At 39.8% G+C, this 23,386-nt stretch overlaps 1 protein-coding gene and 1 long non-coding RNA gene across 22 annotated transcripts in view; one reads left to right on the top strand and one right to left on the bottom strand.

Moving 5' to 3' along the window:
- Positions 1-23,386, top strand: part of PEX5L (peroxisomal biogenesis factor 5 like) — a 622,944-nt gene that overhangs the window by 470,509 nt on the left and 129,049 nt on the right. The gene's annotated exons all lie outside the window — the stretch shown is intronic.
- Positions 22,491-23,386, bottom strand: part of LOC140696474 (uncharacterized) — a 39,736-nt gene continuing 38,840 nt past the window's right edge. Inside the window, exon 5 of the long non-coding RNA XR_012072881.1 lies at positions 22,491-22,718. This is a non-coding gene — a long non-coding RNA (uncharacterized lncRNA). The remainder of the gene's footprint in view (positions 22,719-23,386) is intronic.

The following is a 23,386-nucleotide window of genomic DNA, read 5'->3' as shown; positions in this document are numbered from 1 at the left end:
TCAATTCAGTTAATAAGATAAGTGGGACTGGAGCCTGAGTGCTCTGCTGGGCTATTAGCTATCATTTTAACTGTGCCAGAATAATTACTTGGGGTGTGTGCTCTTCATCTCCTATAGATCCTGCCCTGTAGACTGGCATTCTGATTAAAGGACTGGACGTCCCTGGCAAACGAACTAGTAAAATACAATTGAATATATTATGAGAACACACAGACCTCTACATTTCTCTATTAAAATGAAGTTTTTTTTTATTTCTTCCTTATTCATGTAGCAGTTACATTCTTACTCTTTTTTGTGCTTCTTTAGTTATCATTCTACCCTGAAAGCTGCTTTGCTTTGCTTTGCTTTGCTTTGCTTTGCTTGTTTGCTTGCTTTTTTGCTTACTTGCTTGCTTGGTTGCTTTTTCTTTTTTTCCCTAAAGCTTCTTTTTGTTTCAAGTAAATTTGGGGAGTCAGAAAAGGAAGTCAGAAAAGGGAGTCATTGTTCTTTTTTTAATGTGGCACTTTACACAAAATTTATGTTGTTGTGCCTGAACATATTTTATTAACTAAGTTTAATAAGGACTCTTTTTAAAGAGAGAACCCACTTTCCTGCCTCTTCAGAAAATAAGGCTTTTCTTACTATAGTTATCATGTTTCCTCCAGTGCCATTGGACCAGTTGGCACCAGCTGGCATTGACCCAGCTTTGCTGAGTCATTCATGTCAAAACATGTTTCAAAAGATGAGTAATTATGAATATGAGCTGGCTTTGGTGTTTGCTGTTGGCAGTAAGAATAGTCCTTCTTTTGGGGGAAGGTTTATTTGGTGTTGATGTAATGAGCAAATCCTAGGTTGAAACAATGACAGTGTTGACACCTCAAAGTAAAATATTTGGGAAAACATTCTAATTAGCCTTTATAATACTACAACAAATTCTTCCTAAGTTTACGAGATCAACATTAAAAGTGTGTCTGTCTGTGTGTAGATGTGTGTAAAATATATTTGTCTGATATTGCTTCATCTCATAGATGTTATATATATGTATTTTGGGAGGAATCTTTATGTTCAGTTTAGTCTTCCTGTGTCTTTTCAGAAACATGGTAGAAGTCTGTTAGCAATCTTCATATAATTGCAAAAAGCTTTTTCAGTAAATGGTGCCAAAAGAAAATCTAAAGAAGGTAAATAAGATAGTTGGGGTGCTGTAATGGGCAGAAGTCTACTAATCTCGTTAAACTTGCCATTCAGAAGTTGTGGCTCTACACATGCTGTGCAAGCTATATGCCATTTTATCGGTCATGTGATTTGCAAGTCTTGTACTTCCACAGAAAACCCACAATTTTGCCTGTGTAAGCAAATTAATAACAGAAGCAGCACAGAGTACGAGGATTTTGTTCACTCTGGCTGCCCACATTCAAGGGAATAAAAGGTGATTTCTGTGTTATTTCTACATGAGGAAAAGTAATTTTGGAAATGTGTCAGGTTTTATTCTTAGGAGGCAATGTTGTGTTTCTCTTTTTGTGAAATGTTATTGACAAGATTTCTTTGAGATACACACAAAAACATTCTAGAGAATTCTTAGATCAGTGTTGATGTCCTAAAGTAATAGGAGATGCCATTTAATATGTAATCACACTCATCCACACACTTCTGTAGTCATTTAAATATAAACGTGTCACATTGACATTTAGGTCCATATTTTCCTCCAGAAACCCCTAGAGCTTTTAAACTTCAAGCATGGGAAAACAATCAAAGGAAACAATGAATAAAAATCTTTGTGCCTCTAAAACCCATTTGATATAAGTATATACATATATTTCATTATATGTATATTATATAACATATACAATATACACATATACAATTATTTTATATATAATTATAATAAAATATATAGAATTAGTTCTATATTTGACTTTCTAGAGTAGATATGAAAAGAAATTTTAAGTATATTCTTTGGATTATTTTTATTACTTATTAAAACTTTCTTTCTTGATTGGAAGGGGATGCATCTTGTTTAGGAATAGATTTCATTTACAAATGAATTTCCTCTCTAGTTACTGAGATATCGGGAATGGGAGTCAGGGAGTAGATGGTCAAGAACCTTGAGTAAGTGACTGAAAACATTAGCCACTTTGAATAAATAATGAATTCATTCTACTTTAAATTACTGTTTTTAGTTAGAATAGAGTCAGCCTAATTCAAAGTTTATGATATGCTGGACCAAAATAACTTTGTTTCTAAAATATTTTCAAATTCCAAGCAGATTTAAAGAAGGTAACCAAGGCTGACACAAAATTATAGCGTATTATCATTGTAAAGAGGACACGCTTGTAGATTCCAGCATTTCAAAACGATTTTAACAGTATGTCGTGGATTGAGTTGGTTGTAGGACTCAGAGTTGCAGCTGCATATTCTTCAGTGCACTAAGGTGGGGAAATGTCAAATGTCAGCCCATTACAACGGGAACAAGTGTAGAGAGACCAGAATCTCGGTTCTCAAATTTTAGCAGCTGCAGAATCCCCTAGAGGGCTTTTCAGAACACAGATTGCAGGGCTTCACCCCCAGAGTTTCGGATTCTGCAGGTTGAGGTGGGGCCCAGGAATTTGCATTTCTGAGTCCTCAGCTCCCACTGCTGGTCCCAGACCATACTTTGTGAGAACAGCTGGGTCAGAGGAAATAGCTATTGCAGTTCTAAAGAGAAAAAATACATGTATGCCTTGTAATAAATCTACCATTCTTCTCCTGGGCATTACCTGAAATCTGAAAACTGAAATTCATAGACATCCACAGTAATGATGCTGAAAACAAAAGACCACAGCCATTTACAACAAAAGGTGCCTGAAAGACCTTTGCAGTCTGACTGAATTCCATTTAGTAGCCTGTGATCCTGTGGTAGCCTTTGATGTGAAGTATTTCCTTATTTCCTTATTTGTCAAATAATACTCTGCTTCCTTGTTTGTAAAATAATACGCTACTTTTCCCACCTCTTAGAGTTTCTCTAAGAAGATAAAATTTGTTAAAGTGCTTTATAAACTGTAAACCATTGTCTTTTCAATTAGCTAGTCATCACCGCTTGTTAGTCAGCTTGGCCTCCCATATAAAATATCATAAACTGGGTGGCTTAAACAACACATATGTATTTCTCACAGCTCTGGAGGCTAGAAAGTCTAAGATCAGCACACTGACATGGTTGGTTTCTGGTGAAGGCTCTCTTCTTGGCTTGTAGATGACCACCTTCTCACTGTATCCTCACATCCTCATATGGCAGAGAGAGAGAGAGAGCTCTGGTGTCTCTTTCTCTTCTGCTTAGGGCCCCTTCCTTATGGCATCATTCAACCATTATCACCTCCTCACAGGCCCTATCTCTTACAACAGTCACATTGGGGGGTAGGTCTACAACAACATACGAATTTGGAGGAGACAGACATTCAGTCTGTAACCCCACCCCACACCCCCAATTTAGCAGACAAGAATGTTGAGACCTAGAAAGGTGAATTGGGTTGCCCCAAGTCCCTGGTTAGGTACAAAGAGAGCTCTGGAAGCCAGCCTTCCCTCCTGACGTCTAGTCCAATACACTGTCCGTCATCCTACATAGCTCTCTAATGTCACCCATTACCTGTCAACTGATAGATGGAAATTAAGAGGCTGTTTTGCTTCGATGCTCTAGTTATATAAAATAACCGTCTACTAGGGAAGTACTATAATTGACCAGTATTTATTTATCGAACGCCACAGGGATAACCTTTTCCACAAACACGCCTTAACTGTTTATTTCCCTCTTTGGCTCATATGGCTTCGCTAAGAGAGAAATGCCCTTCAAAGAAAGTGTATACAAAATCAGAGCTGAAGGGTGGTTATTACCATCTGTTCACCCTTCCTTTCCCTACACACCTCCTCTGGGAGGGCCTCTGCCAGGCATGAGAAGCACAATGGAGAGACAACACATCCCTTTCCTAGTTTAAAACCTTTGTGAGGTTTACATTTGTAGGAGAGGCCTGAGCAGAAAGCAATGGAAACTAGAATTTCTGTGGTTTTTCTCTAAAGGAAAAGAAGAGACACAGTATGGCCACTCTCTTGTGGTTCTAATAGCACGTAAGCACTTAAGGAGGATTGTAGCTTTATCCTACTGGTCATTGTAGGAATGAATCCTAAAGACGAAAATAAAGGCCAACATGAAGGAAAAATGGAAGAATGAGAAAAACAGATTAACGGGAAAGAATGCTGAGCTTCCTTCTGGTACTAACAGTTAGTGTGGTCATACCACCATCTAAGCAGCTGGCCTGATTCTCGGACTCATAAATAGTAAAAGGGATGGGAGTGATGTGTGTCATTGCCTTGTTGTCCTCAGCACCATCTGGGCAGTGCTTTTTTTTTTTTTTTCCATATCAATGTGGTAACTTAATTTAAATATAATTCAGATCCCATTTACCTCTGAGGAGACCTACAGAGAATGAGACCCTGTCTCTTGGTGTCACGTATAACACTCTCACTGGGTACCTTCTTGGAACTCCATATTGGTCATTAAGAACTGAAGCCCCCTCTAGAGTTGCAGAACAGAGACAAGGGAGCAGCCCAGAGATTCTGAAGCAGGACCAGGCATATTATGCAACTGTGGTTGCCCCCGTTATGCTCACACCAGACATAGGCTTATTGGCATCTTCCTCAGGAAAGATTGATGGATGAGAAATGGTTCAATGAAAATAAACCATATTTATCTGTGATGAGAGAGGCTGAATCTTTCCAAATTTGCTGTCTCTCTGAAATCAGGATCGGAGTAAAGAAAGATTCACTGCTGTAGTCCAATCAATGCCATTTTGGCAGCAAAGAGATTTATGATCAATATACATTGTACAAGGCAAAGGGAAAGTTTTGCACCAGGTTAAATTAAAAAATTACTGAGATAAAGGCACTTTCACTCATGTTTTATTCCAAGGTATTATCTATTTATCTATTTATGTTAGGTAGTATGAAAATAGTTCTCAGTAACCGGTAATTGGAAAGGGGGAGGGGCGTGAAAATCACAGTAATGCAAAGTATCTTTATTTTTTCCCTTGTAAACTCACAATGATGAGTTTATTTTATTTTATTTTACTTCATGCATTTCAGTTTAGTGTACTGATTCCCCTAGGCATCACCTCTGATTCTAGGAAAAACAAAAAGGGCCGACCTAGTATCTTAATTTTGGAGTCTTCTGCCATGTCAGAAAGATCTGAAGGTAAAAGGCCAGAAAGTGTAAAGGGTCACTCGTTGTAGAGTGACACAGGCAGGCGAGAGAGACCAGAAATGAAGAGGCTGTTATCCTAGTTTCTAGTCTCGGCTTTGCCACTTACTATGCAGAAGACCTTGGAGTGAGCAGTTTAAGTTCTCTGCATTTCTGTTTCTTCATCTGTAAAATGGAATAATATCATCTGGCTCAGACGTCTGTTGTGAGGTTCAAATGGGGATACCTCTCTGAGAGCCTCGTGTCCAGCTCAGCCTGCTTCAGTCAGAGCCAAGTCCAGACTCCAGGGCCACCACTATTTGGTCTCATGCTCTTTCCACCAGCAGCTCACGCTTCCTGCACGTCGAGTTGGTTGCTACATCACGACATTTTCACTTGGCTTCTTCCCACTGTTTCACCAGTAAGCAATCTGCGCACCTTCTGTAGGACACGGCCGGGTACTCTAGTCTGATGCCTTTGAGAGCCTGCCGGCTTCTCTGCCGCTGCACGTGTTGCCACTGGGAATTTAGCAAAGTTGTTACACAAGGTTCAGGAGCAGGGCCTTCACAGTCAGAATCTGAATGAAAACAGGCTACAGCCAGACAGCAGCTGTATTACCTTGGGAAAGTCAACCAGCCTCTCTGAGCCTCAGGCTGCTCTGCTATAAAATGAAAAAATACTATCTACTTCATAAGGTAGTTGTTAGGATTAAATAAGTTGCTATATATAAATGCTTAGCAGAGTTCATGGTGGATGCATAATAGGTGCTGGGGTTGGTGGTAAAACCCTTAGATTTATTAGGTATAGAATTCCCTTGGACTTCTTCAAGACTGAATTATAATAATTCTAAAAAATAAAGTCTATTCTAAAGTCATAGATACAAATACCTCCTTGGATCAACCAAGTACAGAAATGAAGGGAATAGACTGTGTGTGAGAAAAATAGGGAGTGAGGAGGACAGTGGCTAATGTCACCCACTGGCCCCTCTAGAGCGGACAGCACCTGCCAACTTCAAATAATTGCTCTCTTGTTGAAAATGGGCTCAGAATCACCACATATACTGATTTTTCAAGAGAAGCAATTGATCTGCTGCTTTTTGAATATTTATAATAAATTTAAAAGTTTTATAGCAACGTGTAGTCAGACAGAACAGTCTAGGTCTGTATACAGCCGTGGGGTTCCAGTTCGTGACCCGTTATAGTCATGAGACTCTAAGATCAAAGGATAGGAGGATGGTGACATGGACCTGGGTGGGCCTCTGCTCTCCTGCTGTTTCTCTCCCACTTTATACCCTCTCCCTTGAAAACTAACCTAACCTAGTTGTCCATCTGGTTAAAATAATGGACGTTAGGTATAGTTGTCAGATGGCTTTCAGTACCTCAAAAGGGAACCGGTTACCCTAAAATATAAAAAATCCCTATCTGATAAAATGAGTAGGTCAAATATTTGGAAGCAGAAGATACTGCTGATATTTCCACCTGTTCAGGGTTTTTTACTATCTTCTGTTCTCACCAACTCAGCATCTCAGAGAGTAAACAAGGTACCAGCCTGGTGGAGTAGCCAGCACCCAGCTTTTCTCCACCAGTCCATCTTCTCCAGTTTCCCAAACAATAATGCAAACCACAGGGCTCAGTTAAAAACTGTGATCACCAAGAGAAATACCGTGAGTTACCACTTCAAGTTTAACAAATATCTTGAATGCCATTATATATCTTTATTTTACAATATTAATGTACAGCCTATGTTCATTATATGCAGCATAAAAAAAAACTGGACTTCAAGTTGGAAAAATATGTAGATGTTAAGTAATTTTCAAATGGCCCATTTTTTTAATCTAATGGGAAAACGTGCTGGCAGCATGTTTAGTCACTGAGAAAAATACATGCAAAATTGAAATGACAAGAGCTGACATGCTGAGAGTAAAGATGATGTGATATATGAAAATAACAGCCAAGGACAGTGATGCTTAAACTTAGCCATTTGGAGCACAAACAACTTGAGAAGAAACCATTCAACCTTGCACTGTGGAAGGTTTGTTGTGCTTTTACTGGTTTGGTTGTTTTGGGATTTGTTTTGTGTTTTGGTGGTATTGTTGTTTTAAGTAGATTCATTTGGTCAAGCTGAGAACCGTAGACAATAGGGCTGGAAGGAACTCAGAAGATAATCTAACCTGGTGGTTTTTAATTGTACTCCATGGAACCCGTTCCCAGTTGAACGGAGGAAGGGTCGATGTATGTGATGCCACCCCTTCGAGCACAAGTCAGCCCCTAGGGGTGCAGACGAGTTTTGTTTGAAGAAAGGGTGCTGCTACTAAGAACTCTAAATATATTGGCTCTAGTTCAACCAAAAGAAGTTGAGTCTTAGAGTAGGGAAATAGCTTGACTGCGTCACTAGGTTATTTTTTAACACAGGGAATCTTAGAAATCAGGTCTGTAGCCGCTAGTCTTGGCTTCATTCATCTATCCCTAGAACTGCCTTCCTAAATTCACTGCTTCTTATCCTTTCTTCTAAACTCCCTCATGCTGATAAGCTAAGCATACCAATCAAGCCAGAAAAATCACTCGAGACGAATGTGTATTTCAAGTGTGCAGCTAACTCTATTAATTTGTCTGATAGACTTTTATGAAAGGATGTCTATATGAGATGCTTCCTACTTCATAAAGAGGTTCTCACAAACTTTGTGACAGCTCTCCAGTATTTATCAGGGTACAGATATGAAGGATTTTAAAAGTGGGATTCGAAGGTCCTCCTTGAGATTTGCAAGGTGTTTGCTCTATGTTGAAGCTGACGGTTTTTACGCAGCTCACCCCTCAGGTCTTCTCCACTGGGATCAGCTGCTCATCTCCCTTTCAATTGGCCGTGGGGATTGTGAACCTGGCCCACTGTTCAGCTTCTCGCTTCCAAATCCATCCATTCTGAATTGAGCTGCCAGAGCTTTGTGTAATGAACCCTGCATGTAACCCTCCTGATTACTGATTCGATCAGCATCCAGTGTCATAAGGGCTTTGAAAAGCAGTTGTGGGTAGCAATATTTATACTGAATTGATTTATGTTACAAATTCAAAATCTGATAAATAAAAATGACTGAGGAACAGACAGACCATACAAAAATGTTTTTTTCTTATTTTAATACTTTAACAGCAGAGAGGATTTAGAGAGTAAACTCCCCTTCTTTCTCTCCTGACTTTGGACCTAGATGCCTGAGCTCTGCCATTGCCCTGACCTTGTCATTTTTGTGGTTGTGCTTTTATTTCTCTGCCATCCAGACTTTGCAGTACGTGTCTTTTCCTTCCTGCTCAGCCCCACTCTCTGATCCCCGCCTCTGGAATGTGTCTCTTATTCTGACACTGCATATATCAGGTTTCACAGAAACGTAGTTCTTGCAAACCTGTTTTTTTTTTAATGCTCCATTGCTTCCTTCCCTTTCTTCAAGACAACGCTAAGATTCGGTCATTTCAGAGTGAGTACCACTTCCTTCCTGTCTTGTGATCTAGGAAAAACACATGCACACACAAATGATCATTCAATACAATTGTTATTTATTCTTCATCATAGTATTTTTTGACCAAATGATCTCATTCTTGAAACATATGAATAAGTGACTTACTAAAGAAATGGTGAGAGAATGTACCATCTCGGCTTTGTGTTGGATGTTCTCAATAGAAAAAAACATTCATTCATCACTTTTTGCTAACAAAATTATCTCATTTGTATAATTTGTGAATAATTAATGAATTCTGTTGTAGAAAAACACTAAGCGTGGAAGTAGTTTTCTTCCAGTCGAAGGTTGTCTAATTATCACTTCCCTACACTCTCAGCTTCTATCTTTAAACTTTAAATGTGTCCCCCAAATTGACACATTAATTTTTGTGAACTATGGGAGTAATTTCTAAGAAAAAAAGAATGATGGTGCATCAGTTGATGGATTTTTTTAATCAAATTGTTTAGTACAGAATAAAACAAATTAAAGCTGACAAACAGGCTTCGTTATTCTTAAACTTTTAAGCTGAAGATATAAAACCTTGGAAACTTTGCATTTTAAAAAACTGAAGCAATTTGTTTTAGTTTTTGTTTTTATTACTGAAGTAGTCAGTTTACAATGCTGTGTCAATTTCTGGTGTACAGCATGTTTCAGTCATACATGAACATACGTCTACTCCATTTTATATTCTTTTTCACTATAGGTTACTACAAGACATTAAATATAGTTCCCTGTGCCACACAGTAGGAACTTGTTGTTTGTCTATTTTACGTATGGTAGTTAGTATCTGCCAAGCTCGAACTCCCAGTTTATCCCTTCCCACCCCCTTCCCACCCTGGTAACTGTAAGTTTGTTTTCTATGTCTGTGAGTTTGTTACTGTTTTGTAGGTAAGTTCAATTGTGTCTTTTTTTATTATTATTATTCCATATATAAGTGATCTCACATGGTATTTTTCTTTCTCTTTCTGGCTTCACCTAGTACGATGATCTCTAGTTCTATCCACGTTGTTGCAAATGGCTTTATCTTATCTTTTTATGGCTGAGTAGTATTCCTTTGTATGTATGTGTGTGTACACATATGTGTACATACATACACACACCACAACTTCTTTATCCAGTCATTTGTCGATGGACATTTAGGTTTATATACTGTGTTGGCTATTGTAAATAGTGCTGCTGTGAACATTGGGTGCATGTATCTTTTCGAATTAGAGTTCCCTCCAGATACAGGCCTAGGAATGGGATTACTGGATCATAGGATAACTCTATTTTTAGTTTTTAAAGGAAAATCTATACTATTTTCCATAATGGCTGCACCAAACTGCATTCCCATTAACAGTATGGGCAGATCCCCTTTTCTCCACACCCTCTTCAGCATTTATCATTTGTGGACTTGTGAATGATTGCCATTCTGACTGGTGTGAGGTGATACTTCATTGTAGTTTTTATTTGCATTTCTCTGATAATTATCAATATTGAGCATTTTTTCATGTGCCTATTGGCCATTTGTATGTCTTCACTGGAGAAAAAGAAGCAATTTATTTTTCACTAAATGAATGAGCAATCTTACCCTAAAAACAACAGATTCTCAGATTTTTCTGTTTTCCCATTCTCTCCTTCCTCTTTTTAGGAATAGACTTTACTTTTGTTTGTTTGTTTCTGCCTTGTTCCCAACGTCCTTTGGAATAGGGCAATAATAACACACATTTATATAGCATTTACTATGTGCTACACCCTATTCTAAACACTTTATATATGTTAATTCATTTAATCCTCCCAACAAATCCTTGATGTAGGTACCATCATCCCCATTTCACAGTGCACGCTGAGGCAGAAGGAGTTTTTACCCGCTGCTACATTGCACTCCCCCAAGGAGATGTGCTGTATGCTCAGGCTGTGCAGCTATACATGACCGCCCTGGGTCCAAGGAGTTCACAGTTAGGAAGTTATCCTTTCCTCATGCTTCCCTGACTTATCAAGGAGATCTGTTACTATCTTTACTGAGCTAGGAATGTAACAGGGTAAAATCTGAGAAAGCCCTTCTATTTGGAAGGGAAAGATGTACAGGGATAAAGAAAAGCACATATCAATTAAGATGGGTAAACTGAAAAAGAAATGTTCTCCCTTCAAAAGACAGTATTCCTGCGCGTGTGTGTGTGTGTGTGTGTGTGTGTGTGTGTGTGTGTGTGTAAAAGAGGAAGAGAGAGAGAGAGAAAGAAAGATACAGAGAATGCGTAGACACATACCATAAACGCACATACCCAAAAGCAAACCTATGAAAAAGGGCGGTTGCCCAGTCCTTGGATAAATGCCCACCTCTGAGGTGGTTGGGACCCTGCACTGTACAGAATAGTAGGACGAGGTGATCAGACAGCCTTGCAAGGTAACCAGCAAAAGGCAGGTACTGCACTGAGATTGTTACATGTGTTCGAGTCATCCTATCTGAGGTGTTTCTCATGATAAGTTAAATTCTTCCTTTGTGCCTAGAATTACCTCTGTGCTCATTTGAAAAATTTCATGCCTGCCTGGAACGAAACAAGAAAGCCTATTGCTTCAGCATTTGTTGAGTAGCTTTCTGTTCAAGAGTACATTGCTGTGCTCTGGAAATGTCGCTCTGCTGGGTGCCCGTCTGCCCCACAGGGGCTGACCTTTCTTCTCAGCCTGAAGTCCCTACTGAACTGTTCGGGAGAGCTAGTTTATCCAGGGTTGTTGGCAGAGCTCCAGACTCCCTACCTGTCCATCTGGAAAAGTGGTCTGAGAATTGGTATTCTGCCACCCCTTCAGACTTTTACTGGCCACAACTCTGCCCCTCCAAGGTCCTGGTGATGCTTGCATCCAACCAAAAGCAGCGCCTAGCCTTCCTCCCAAAGCCTTACCTGTTGGGCTAGAGGGCTGACAGTCACCCTGGGAGGTCCCATCTCACTGGTTACTATGCTTATGAGTATGCAAAACCCCCCTCAGAAACTTTGAACAAGATAAAAAGTACCACCCATGGCTCCCAAGGACTCTTCATTTTACATCCTCTCCCATTTTTGCATAGTCATAAGCATAATTTAAATTTTTTTGCATAGTTGCAGTTGGTATGCATTCAATTTTGTATCTGCCTCTCAATGTAACATTATGCCAGTCTCCTTTCTTCCACGTCATTATTTAGTTTTTATAAACATCATTTTAATAGTTGTCTTATATTGAATCAAAGTGATCCTTAGGCATTTTTTTCCCCACAGCTTTCCCTGGCTTGTGTGTGATCATCCAAATCTTTCCCTCCTTTCAGGATGCAAGTTATCAAATTAAAAAGGAAAGGAAGGGATTACAAGAAAATCATGTACGTTGCTATGATTAGACATATACTGATTTACCATGAAATATGCATATTTATGGAAATTTGCACGTTGCAGTCTTTTCATACCCCTGCTGCACCTTTAAATGTCACTGGAGACACCACCGCACACGTTTCACTGCTGTTCTAAAACCTCAAGTTTAAATCACATCCTACATGGCAGTTATACAGGATTCTGCTTCCTGAGGCTGACCACAGCCGAATCACAAACATGGATTTGCATAAATTTGGTTTGCTTGAATTTTTAAGTTTGCTGAGAAGGGAAATTGACTAAATATTGTTAGAGCCAAAAATAACTTGGGATATAATTTACTATGGTACCATATGCATTGAGGACACAGATGTATGGACCCACCAAGATATTCCTATGCCAAAAATATATATGTAGACCTATATATAATATATAAGACCTATATTGAAGTCTAAGCAACTTATATGAATGGAGTAATAGAATTAAGTCCTATGACTTCTTCATATTGAAAGGCAATGATAAAAATAAATCATTGTGAATGCATTTTAGAATATATAGTCTTTTGTAAACATTCTAGATTTTTAAATTTTTGCTTGTGTTCCAAAATGCAAAACTCTTACATTAATGCAGATCCAAAGAGTACAGGAAGTTATTTTAGCAGAGCTAAAATACCAGTGAGGATGCTCATATTCAAGTTTCTGGCTTTGCCAATGACTTTCTCCTTGACCTTGAATAAATCTCTAAGCCTCGATGTCCCTATCAGCAAAGTGATAATATTTTCCCTACTTCTATCTCACAAGAATTCTGGAAGAATTTCTTAAAGAAAACAAACAAACAAACAAACAAAAAAATCATCTGAGCTACTCAAGAGGATTACTTCCTGTGAATAAATCCAAAATGGTATCATCTTTAAGGAAGCCACTCACTAAGACCCTGTGGTTATGAATCAATCTCTTGTGTTAAACAGCAATTTTAAGATGAGATCCCCTGTAGAAAAATGAACACATCTAGAACTATTATTTTTAGATCAGTAATACTAGGGAGGGAGGCAAAGTGTGGCTTAATTTTATGAATTTACAAGTGACAGAATTATATTGCATTTCTTTTTTAATAATTCTTTTGATAACTTTCTAATCATAAAGAGAAAAAGTGTATAAGCTTTCATATTTGTTCTTCAACTGTCTTGAAAAGATGACATGATAAATAGATAGTTCTAGAGAAGTAACTTTAGTATTTTTATCACTACTGATTCTCTTTTTTTTAATGAACAAAATTTTTTCCTGGAGAAGCAAAACTTATGCTGAGGCTTCCAAACTTTATTTAGTAGTCAAGTAATTGCATATTCCAAGTAAAAACAATGTATCTGTCCCCCAGACTAGAAAAAGCCCTCTTAGATGAATTTTGTTAACACCCGAGCCTTCTTTAAAATAAAAATGAAAAGCATGCAGAGCTCATTATGAGTCTTTAGCAGAAGAGTCACATAATATCTCCCAAAACAGAGAAACCTGATTAGCATCAACAAAGTGCCAAAGAAAAGGAAAACTTCTCTCCCAAAGTAAGATGACATTTAGAACCTCTTTGTATACCTTTGAAGAGAATCAGACCCTCTACCAATCAACTGTCTTTGGAACAATTATTTCAGAGTATACTGGTATGAAAGAGTAGTAACCACCAGTGAGTTTTTATTATTCTTCCTTCTTTAGAAATCTACTTCTGACATCACAAGTAAGGCCCTCAATCAGCTTCCTCAGAACTTCCTGCCCATCAGTAAGGAAAAAAACAAATCCATAAAAACATATATATGAGGTTTTAAGTTCATGTTGAGGCCAGATCTGGGGACAGGGTACAGAGAAATTTAGTTATGTCAGCTTGGGCAGAGTTCATTTTAAGCATATGCGTAAGCATTGTAGATGAGATTGGTGGATCAAACTTTAATTTCCCAAATGTCCAATTTAGTTTTGTTATGACAGGAGTTGGGGAGGGGTGGGAATAAAGGGAATTAACATTGTTGTGCACCTACTATGTGCCAGACAACAATCTGGGGGGAGGGGGGACCCAAGGCTGAGAAGGGTTGAGAAACTTGGAAAGTGTCACATAACTAGTAAAGCAGCAAAAATGGAATTAAAATAAAGTTTGCCTCAAAAACCCATGCTCTTCCTGCCAACTACCTTCCCACAAGGCATCAAGAAAACTAAACTGCACAACGTTTTGTTTAAAGATACCATCATTAGTTACTGTATATTACTTAGCACCCATGGGAGTTTAAATAAAAGAGTCTTCTTTAAACAGAATTTTTTTAAGTCACAGATAGCAAAGAGAAAGATGGGACTGCGTCAGGGTCAAAACAAAGCTCCTGCTGGACACCTGCTTCAGAACTGCCAGTCCCTACTTAGAGATTATTTGGAAGAAGCCGAGTGCTGAATTATGGAGTTGCTCAGGCAAAGGTTTCTCTGGAAACACAAGAAACAAATAGAAATGAAGAATGTAGTGTCCTGTTTCCTAGTTTGCACACAACTATGCCTTTATTTTACTCATAACTGACCTCAAGATAAATGGGAAAAATGGCTCACTTCACCAGGTTTTCCTCGCGTTCTTGGCACCAAAGCGCCTATATTCATGACAGATTTTTTTTTTTACTGAAAGTTAACTCTTGAGCTTGTTCTTGTAGAACTTAAACAATAAAGCTATCCAAGGCAGGTACAAGGAACAAAAAAAGAAGTGTCTTCAGATCTTAAGAAGCAGCAAATTTCCTCAATAGCCAGGTGAGATTACCCCTCGTATCTCTTCTAGGACCTATGGAATGAACACTGTTGGGAAACACAAAAGCCTTTTTTAATTTCATAGTTTTTCCAGAAGATTAAGGTAGATAAAGGGGGTTACCTGTGCAAAATATTTTACCATTGGGGATATTTTGAGTCCCTTGCCCACTTTTAGCTATAATCATGCTAACAGAATTTATACTGGCATTAAAAAAATGCTTGCAACATATTAAGCAAAACACAAATGCAAGATAAAAATTTGGAAAGATCCAACTGTGTTAAAACATGCTTAGCAAAAAAGACTCTATGGAAACATTCTAATTTATTAAAGGTGATTATCTCTGGATGCTGGAATAATAAGTGATTTTTAAACTACTTGTCTGTCCTTTCCAGGTCTGTATTTGGTAATTCATTAATTCTCCCAAAAACAATTTTTAAAAATAAAATACAACCAAACTGACTAAAAGTAAAAAAACGAGAAAGCTATGTATAACTAATCAAGCTGAAATAGTGTTCTTCCAAACATCAGCTATCAATAAAGCCATGTGTTTCCTCTAAATAGAAGAGATATAATGGAATTAGAAGCAAAAAAGCTAGTGGTAGGATCTGCTTACTGTTTGTGTGGCCTTTAAATATTATTAAAGTCTCTTGCCATGAATCTAGATATACTGATTGCTTGTGTTTAAAATCAACATTAGCAAAAATGTTTCTTAAAAACTTCTTAGTTGCCAGTTTGTATAATTGTGTTAAAAGTGCATTTTAACAATGAGCATTAATAGCTTTAGTGGCTGCAGATTAATAAAAGAGTCCTGTGCTTCCATAGAGGGAACATCTGAAGTAGGCATTCCTTTTGTTTGGTATTTTGTTTTATCAGCAGCTGGTGGGGCTGGGGGATGAGAGAGAAGGTGAGAAATGTAGCCTGCACCTACCCAGCTTTAAGAGTGGTAGCATCATTTATAATTTCCCAGGATTGAATTGGTAACTCCTGCAGGGAGGAAATTTCGCTGAGCTCTGATTCTCTCCTGGGCTCCGCACACCTAATTGTATTTCTCCCATACTGCGTTCCTGTTTGTCTCCTCATTCATCTTCTCTGGTGAGATGACAACTCTGTCAGCACCCATTTCCAAATTCTAATTTTCCTCCTCATAACTTCTCACCTTACCGACCACAAACAGGAGAGAGGGAACCCAGCTGTTTTTAGCAGATGCTTTAGAAAAAGACCAAACAGAAGCTAAAATCCTGCAGGAAGGAAGACAGTTAGCTAAATAAGGATTGCATCAGGGTTCTGTCTGCCTCTTCCTTTGTGAAGTTTGATGGTTTAATAACTTTAGGAGGTGTCAGTGTCTCAGATGCAAAGACCATCATGAAAAAGTGGACTGAACTTCCAGGTCCCTTGCTCTGAAATATAAATGCATAAAATGAACTTATAATTATGAAAAGTTGAATACATTTCTATTTATTCCTGGATGTTAATGCTTCTAATTCAGAAAAAGCATCTGATTAATAACAGAGTTCTAAATAATAGATCTGATCCCTGTACTTAGCATTTAGTTTTTCTTTCCTCAAAAAAAAAAACAAAAACAAAAAAACTCTGGATTATAACATGTAAAATATAGTTATTGTGAAAAATTGGGAAACTACAGGCAAAGAATGCTGTTTACTTAATATCAGTATTCTATATTTTTTCTGATTTGTTTCAGAGAATCAAGCAACTGAATAGAATAAGTGTTTCAACAAACCTGGGTTTTAATCATGACTTGGCCACTTTCTGGCTGTGATTATGGACAAGTTTCTTCACCTCCCTAAAAGTTTTCTTTGAATGAGAATAGTCATGCCTGCCTCATGTAGTTGGCATGAGAGTTAGAAATAGTGTATCCTTGGCACGTGATAGGTGATCAATTAATGTCACATATAATAATATAACTACTAATAACTACTAATCACCTTTTAAGTTTAAGACTTTAAACATTTTTAAATGCCTGGGAATTTCAACCCCATTTCTAATAGACAAATATACCTAGTGCATGGATCTGAGGAAGACACTACCAGTTTGTCAAATGAGTGCACTTTCTCGATGCCTCAGTAAGGGATTTGCCACGTCTGACCTGCTCCTTAGTTTGTGAGAGCTCCCACCCAATAGAAAATCCCCAAAGGAGGAGGTCCATTTCTCAAATACCATGAAACCCCACACAGCCAGGAGCTGCTCAATGCATACCCTCTGCTGCTGACACTGGCCCACAGAAATAATAATTCATGTCAGATATTGCTCATTCATCCTTCTCTTTCTGTCAGTGCAAAAATCCTTGTATATCCCAGCTCTGTTTCACACAGTTTAGAAGTGGCCCCTGGTGTCCAGGAGAGCCTGAATTGGCAAAAGCTGCCTCCACTAATTGGAAAGTCTTTCTGGTGCTGTGTACTGTGTTGGTGGGAAAGCCTCCAGCTCCTGGGTTCTTAATCAGAGCTGCACACTGACACAGTCTGAGGCCTTTTTTAAAAAAAAAGACTGATGCTTGGGTCCCACCTACAGGATTTCTGACTTAATTGGTCTGGAGTTGGGCTCAGCTCTGGCTCACCTCACCCTGGGCTTCTGCCTTTTCAGTAGCCATTGAAACCCTGTTACTGACCCTGCTCGGAGTAGTTAAGAGTCCATGTGTGCTTTGGGAACTGGTTGTTTTATCTTCTTCTTACTTCTATTCCAACATAGTTCCTCACCCAACTTTTTCATCTCTAATATTTCTTTCTTCAGTCTCCATGTTGGACCTGTAAACAAGGAATTTCTGTGGGAAGATTAAGAGCTGTTGTCCAGTGAATTTGTATTTCCTAAGTCCCTGCCTGTGCCCAGCACTGTTCTAGGCACTATTTCATTTAATCTTCACAGCAATCTTGCAAAGCAGGTGAGAGCAGCCTGTCTACTAGTGAGGAAACTGTGATTCATGGGGGCTAGTCCACTTACCCTGTATCATACAGCCAGGAAGAGCCTGGATTCAAGTTCAGATCATTGTGATTTCAAAACACTTCTTCTTTGTGCTCACCCTGCACCATAAAATCAGAGGTAGGGGAGATGACACTTCTTCTTTGTGCTCACCCTGCACCATAAAATCAGAGGTAGGGGAGATGGTAGGCCGTTTAAAAGAGTGAAGCTGTGTGTAATGCAGTAGGGGCAGGTGAGGACTGTGGCAAACTAGAAATGGATGCCCCAGTGAGAACATTCAGATGCAGAATTTTTCAAACATTGCAGGTTAACAAGACACACTGAATTTGGCTTGTGGGCTACCAGCTTTTCAGGTTTTTTTCTCTTTTCCAACTTTGAAAAATACCATAGTCATGCAATTTCACTCTGCAACCACATAGAAGATGCAGAAGACTATACTGTGTGGCCTTGAGTGGGATAACTGAGATGAATGAGTGACAGAGGAAGGAGGAGGATTCTGATCTGGTATGTTTAATAGACCTTGCCATCAGAGCTGCCCAGCAGAGGAACTCTGCACCAGAAGAACAGGGTGCTGAGCAGAGAGAATGCTGCAGCACTCCTAAAGACAAGCTCCTCCCCAGGGACAGAAGGTACTGTTCTGTTAAACATTTACTGAGCCTTTAGTATGTGCCATGCACTGTGCTGGGCACTGTGGGAACTGTCGAGATGCAGGACCCTGGTGGAGGAGGCTGCAGTCCTCACTAGCCTGGTGTCACATTAGCAGGTTTATATACATTTGTTCTTTAACTTTTGTCATAACCTTGAGAAGTAGTGCCATTAACCCCAATCAAAAGGTGAGGATATTGAGACTTAGCAAGATTGAGATACTTGTTCAAGGGCACAAGAGAGTGAATGATAGAGAGAGGACTTTAACTGAAATTAAAAGTCTGTGCTTTTAATGACTGTGCCAAATATCCTCCCTCAGTGGGGACGCCAGCTTGGAATCCTGAGTCATCACACAGGAAATCTTTCCCAGCCCTGGTGTCCCAGAGCTCCAGCATTAGCCCGCTGCACACTGGCCAAACCACAACAAGAAAAAGCAAAGCAACCTAAGAACTCCCATCCACCAGCCCCCCCCTGGTTCCTGGGGTTGTGATACAAGGACAGCAGTTAACTTGTTCCCATCCAGTCAAATACTAAGGAAGCCAGTTGCAAATTGTCTTAAGTTTTTCACTCTGTCATTTCTAAAGCAGAAAATAAGGTAGGAGATGTTCTGAGTGCAAGCACTGCACACCTTTTCTCATTTCAAATGTGACTTTGAGGTCAGCATTACAGTAAAATACCAAGAAACAAACATATTGAGGGGCAGTCTTGCATTGTGAAGAGGACATAGAGGGAGAGCTTATGAGATATGAGTTTAAGTCCTGATCCTACCACTTACTAGTTTGTAATCTTGCATTTCCCTTCATTTCAGTGGGTTCTTGTTTCTGCATGTATAGAAATGGGGCTTGCAGATTGTTATGAGTGTGTCACAGGTGCTCAATAAGTTTGTGTTCCTTTCTTGAAAAATAGCAGAAAAATTGCTAACTGTGCCTTAAAATTGGCATAAGTTGAAATCTTTCAAGATTTACAAGAATTGGCTTATAAACTCAATATACCAGTCTAACATGGGATATGATCATTTGAAGAGCATAATTAACTAAACTAGAGGAAGGGGAAGGGAAGAGGAAGGGCAACTGACACTGATTAAGCCCCTGGCACAGGCCAGGCCGTGCTAGATCTTTCAGGCATTTCATCTAACCCACACAGCAGCACTGTAAGATGAGCAGTGGTACCCTCATTCTCACAAATGATGACCCCTCAGACTGAGAGGCTAAGGAAACTGCCTGAGTATTCAAGATTAGATTTGAACTCAGGTTCCCAGACTGCTCCAGCTCTTCTAGCAGGGACCAGAGTCTTTTGATTCTTGTTGAATAAAAGTTTCTTCTTAGGAGGCTGAGTTGAGTACAAACATCGCATCTCCCATGCATCTCTGAAGGCAGCAATCTGCTGTTGTCCAAGTTAATAGTTGCTCTTCCAACAGGAACTGGTGTGGACTTATATTTCTAAAATTTCTGGTGTATTCTCTCTACTCTATAAAATTTGGAATAACTCCTGATGAAAGATATTGATATTATGACTTATTTTTACATGGAAAAGTAGGCTGTACGTTCATAAGTGTGCATTCATAACTGTAATTTGAGTGGCTTACATTTACAAGTTTTTCAATCATTATAGTTTTGGGGGGAGGACGTATTCTTCTGGGAAGTTTATTGAGAGTCCCACTGAAATTAAGCCTCTCTTGCGCTAAATATATGAGTTACCCAGTTTTACCAGAAGGCCTTATCTGGTCCTGTTTCTTTCTGCTTTGCCCAGGGAATTTGAATAGTTGATGTAGAAAGGAGAAAGGAGTTGGAGATCTAGAATTGGTAGAATTAAGCATTGTGTTGAGAATTGTGACTGAGCCCTTCAAGAGACCTTTGTCTGACTTAAGCATCTAAGAATTCAAGCCTTGTTTTTCCTTCTCATCCATAATGACAGCAGTGGGCCACAGATGTCACATGCTTTGCATGCACCACCTCATCTGTCTTTTTGGGATTCTTCACATGGTGGAAGAATCATCACTCACAGAATTCAGATTGCATTCCGCTTCCCAGAGAATTAGCTTTCAGTGGGCAGAAACTGAGTTTCTATGTCTAAACACTACAGCAAAGAATTTGACTAATTGAACATGAGTTTCTGTTCTCCTCACAATAATTTACTGCAGGCTAATTGTTACACATTTAAATACTTTGAATAAATGAATTAAAAGCCAGTTTTCATCTTTGTTCATCCGATTCATTAGGTGATTTCATTTTAGGATATGAGGAAGTAGATGTGATTCATTGTGCAACAAATGAACAATTCACTCATTTATGTAAGGAGTAAGTATTGGCTTGGCTATCTCTGTGCTAAAAGATGGGATGATTTGTTTCCCCTCCCCACTGCCAAGGTGACCACTGGGCATACGGTCAGTGGCCACACAACACAAATGCTGATGGTGGAGCTAACTTAATACAAAGATATTGCTTTGTATTCAGGGTCACCTTCATGCGCCATAAATAGAAAATTAAGTATGGTCCTAAAAGTAAATACAGTAAGAAAAAAAACCTCTTTCATAGTGCTTTATTTTTGCAAGTGCTTTGGTATGTGTTCTACACTTTGATTGTTACACAACAACCCTGGATGTCAGTATTATTATTATCCCCATTTGACAGGTGAGAAAAGTAAAGTTCAGGGGACATTAGTGCATTGTTCAGAGATACCCAGCTTGTAACTAATAGAGACAGACTTGGAACCCAGGCCTCCTGATGCCAAAATGTTATGCTCTTTCCATTATAGCTGCTGTAATTAACATAAACGGGCAGAATGGGGAGAAAAAGAAAAGGTCGACCTAACGCTGTGTCTTTTGGCTGTTCTAGCTCCTATCACAGGAGGCAGCCTGCCTCCAGGGGCTAAAACAGGGTGTGGTGTGTGGGAGGCTAGGCTGGGAGATGAGCCTTGTCCCTGCCCGTCATCCTCAATGTGGGCACCAGGGAAAGCAGGAGCTTGGGGAAACCATCCGTCTCCTGGGCCTGAGTAGGGAGGGGGAACCTGGGTGCAGCATGAGGCAGGTGAGGACAAGGAGATTCCCAGGGGAGGGGATTTCACCACTCTGAGGTGAGAGCTGAGGGCTTTGGGCACAGGCAAAGAGGCGGCAGTCAGAGGCTCCAGGCGCTCCGATGATCGCTGCGACCCCGACCCCGACCCCGACCCTGAGTACTGTCTTTGCTCTCGCTCCCGGACACATCCCTCTCCCAAGCAGCCTGCTGTGCGCTGCCCTGGGAGCGGCCCTCCTCCGGCTCCAGCGCGGCGGGCTCTAAATGGGCCGAACCTCTGAAGTATCCGCCTCAGAAAGGAGTCCTGGGAGGGAAAATGGGGCTCTTGTTTGTTTGGAGCTACATAAAAGGCTGTTACAATTATTTTCAGTCCGGCAGCCACTTTCTGGGAGGATTCCGTATGGTAATAGATGTATTTACCACAACTGGTTTTTCTCCCAGTTGTGAAAAGCGGGGTGAACCTTAGACCCTCTTCCTCCTGTCAACCTTCTTTCTGAAATAACTGATTAATAACCTTGTTACTTCCGAAGGGAGGGATTCCTAATCCTGTAACTAGTGTGAGCTGTATCAGAAAGCTTTGGGTGGGTTGGTGGGTTGATTGGTTGACTGAATTTTTGTAGTTCTCCTGACTCCCCCCTCTTCCCTACCGGATGAATCAGTGTTGTAGCAAAGGCTTTAGCACCACACAGACCAGGGTTCAAATCCCAGCTTTGCTGTTGATTATCTGTGATTTGTGAGCCAGTAACTCTCCGATCATCAATGATCTCATCTGTAAAATGGTAGAAATGCTACCAACCCGACAGAGGTGTAAAAATCACATGAATACTGCAGTTAAATGCTTACCATAAAGTTATACTCAGTGAAATAAGCCAGACACAGAAGGACAAACGTTGTATGTTTCCACGTATAGGAAGAATCTAGAGCAGTCAAGTCCACAGAGACGGAAAGAATGGTGGTTGCCAGGCACTTGGCGGGGAGGGGACGCAGGTTAGTGTTTAATGGGTACAGAGTTTTAGTTGGGGAAGATGACAGAGTTGTGGAGAGAGACAGTGGTGATGGCTGCACAACAGTTTGAATATACTTGATGCCACTGAGCTGTACACTTAAAAATGGCTGAAATGGCAAGTGCTGCCCTATGTTATGTATATTTTACCGCAATAAAATAAACCCGTCTTTAATGTTTACAGTGCCACTTGGCCAACAATAAGTAATAAAGGGCACTTTTGATCCTGTGTCCCAGTCTTGGCACACTTCTATCAGATGTCATTTTTCACACTGTATTTTATCCTCTGTGTCTGTCATGACTTCCGTCTCCCCGAGTGTGAGGACCGTTGATTATCTCTTCTTCATCCATCCCATCTCCATAGCGTCTGGCACCTAGTAAGCACTCAGTAAATGATCTGGGGGAAGAGAGAAGGTTATTAATACTCTTCCCCTTTCATCTTTTACATCTTAGAGCCTCTAAACACAGCGGTACTAAGTCACTTATTTCTCTTGGGCGCTAGAATATCGTTATTTGTACCAAAATAATGAGCTCACACTACTGTACAAATGTATTAGTTTCTTTAATCTTCAATAAATGTGGGAGAAATTTCTCTAAATTAAGTCTCTGAGGATTGACTCCATGCCATTCTTAAGGAGTTCTAGTTTGCTCTAAAAATATAGAGGGAATAAAAATGGAGCGTAAACGTTGCTGTTCCTTTAGAAGGAAATGAATCCTATATAGAGAGCATCTTACCTGCATGGAACTGGAGCCCCGCACAGTCCAATCTAGTGTCATTTCAAAGAAACGGCAGTCAGATGCCGTAGCTTTGAAGAATCCTGCAGAGCATTAATGAAGTTTCCTGACAGTGGTGACTGGGGCGGGGGGTTGGGGGTGGGGACTCACAACACCTCACACAGAAAATCTCTCAACAGTGTATCTCTTTGCATCTCCTTAAACCTCCCCATTCACAGGAATTACTAAAATCAATCTCCAACTTCTCTCCCTCTCTCTTCCCCCTCCCTTCCTGCCCTTCCCTCTCCTCCCTACTCTGCTCTCATCCATCTCTGCCAACCCTCACCCAAA

The sequence above is a fragment of the Vicugna pacos genome, chromosome 1 (assembly GCF_048564905.1).
Source record: "Vicugna pacos chromosome 1, VicPac4, whole genome shotgun sequence".
NCBI classification, from domain to species: Eukaryota; Metazoa; Chordata; class Mammalia; order Artiodactyla; family Camelidae; genus Vicugna; species Vicugna pacos.
The sequence above is the reverse complement of the archived record's forward strand: the minus strand, read 5'-3'. Positions and strand labels throughout refer to the sequence as shown.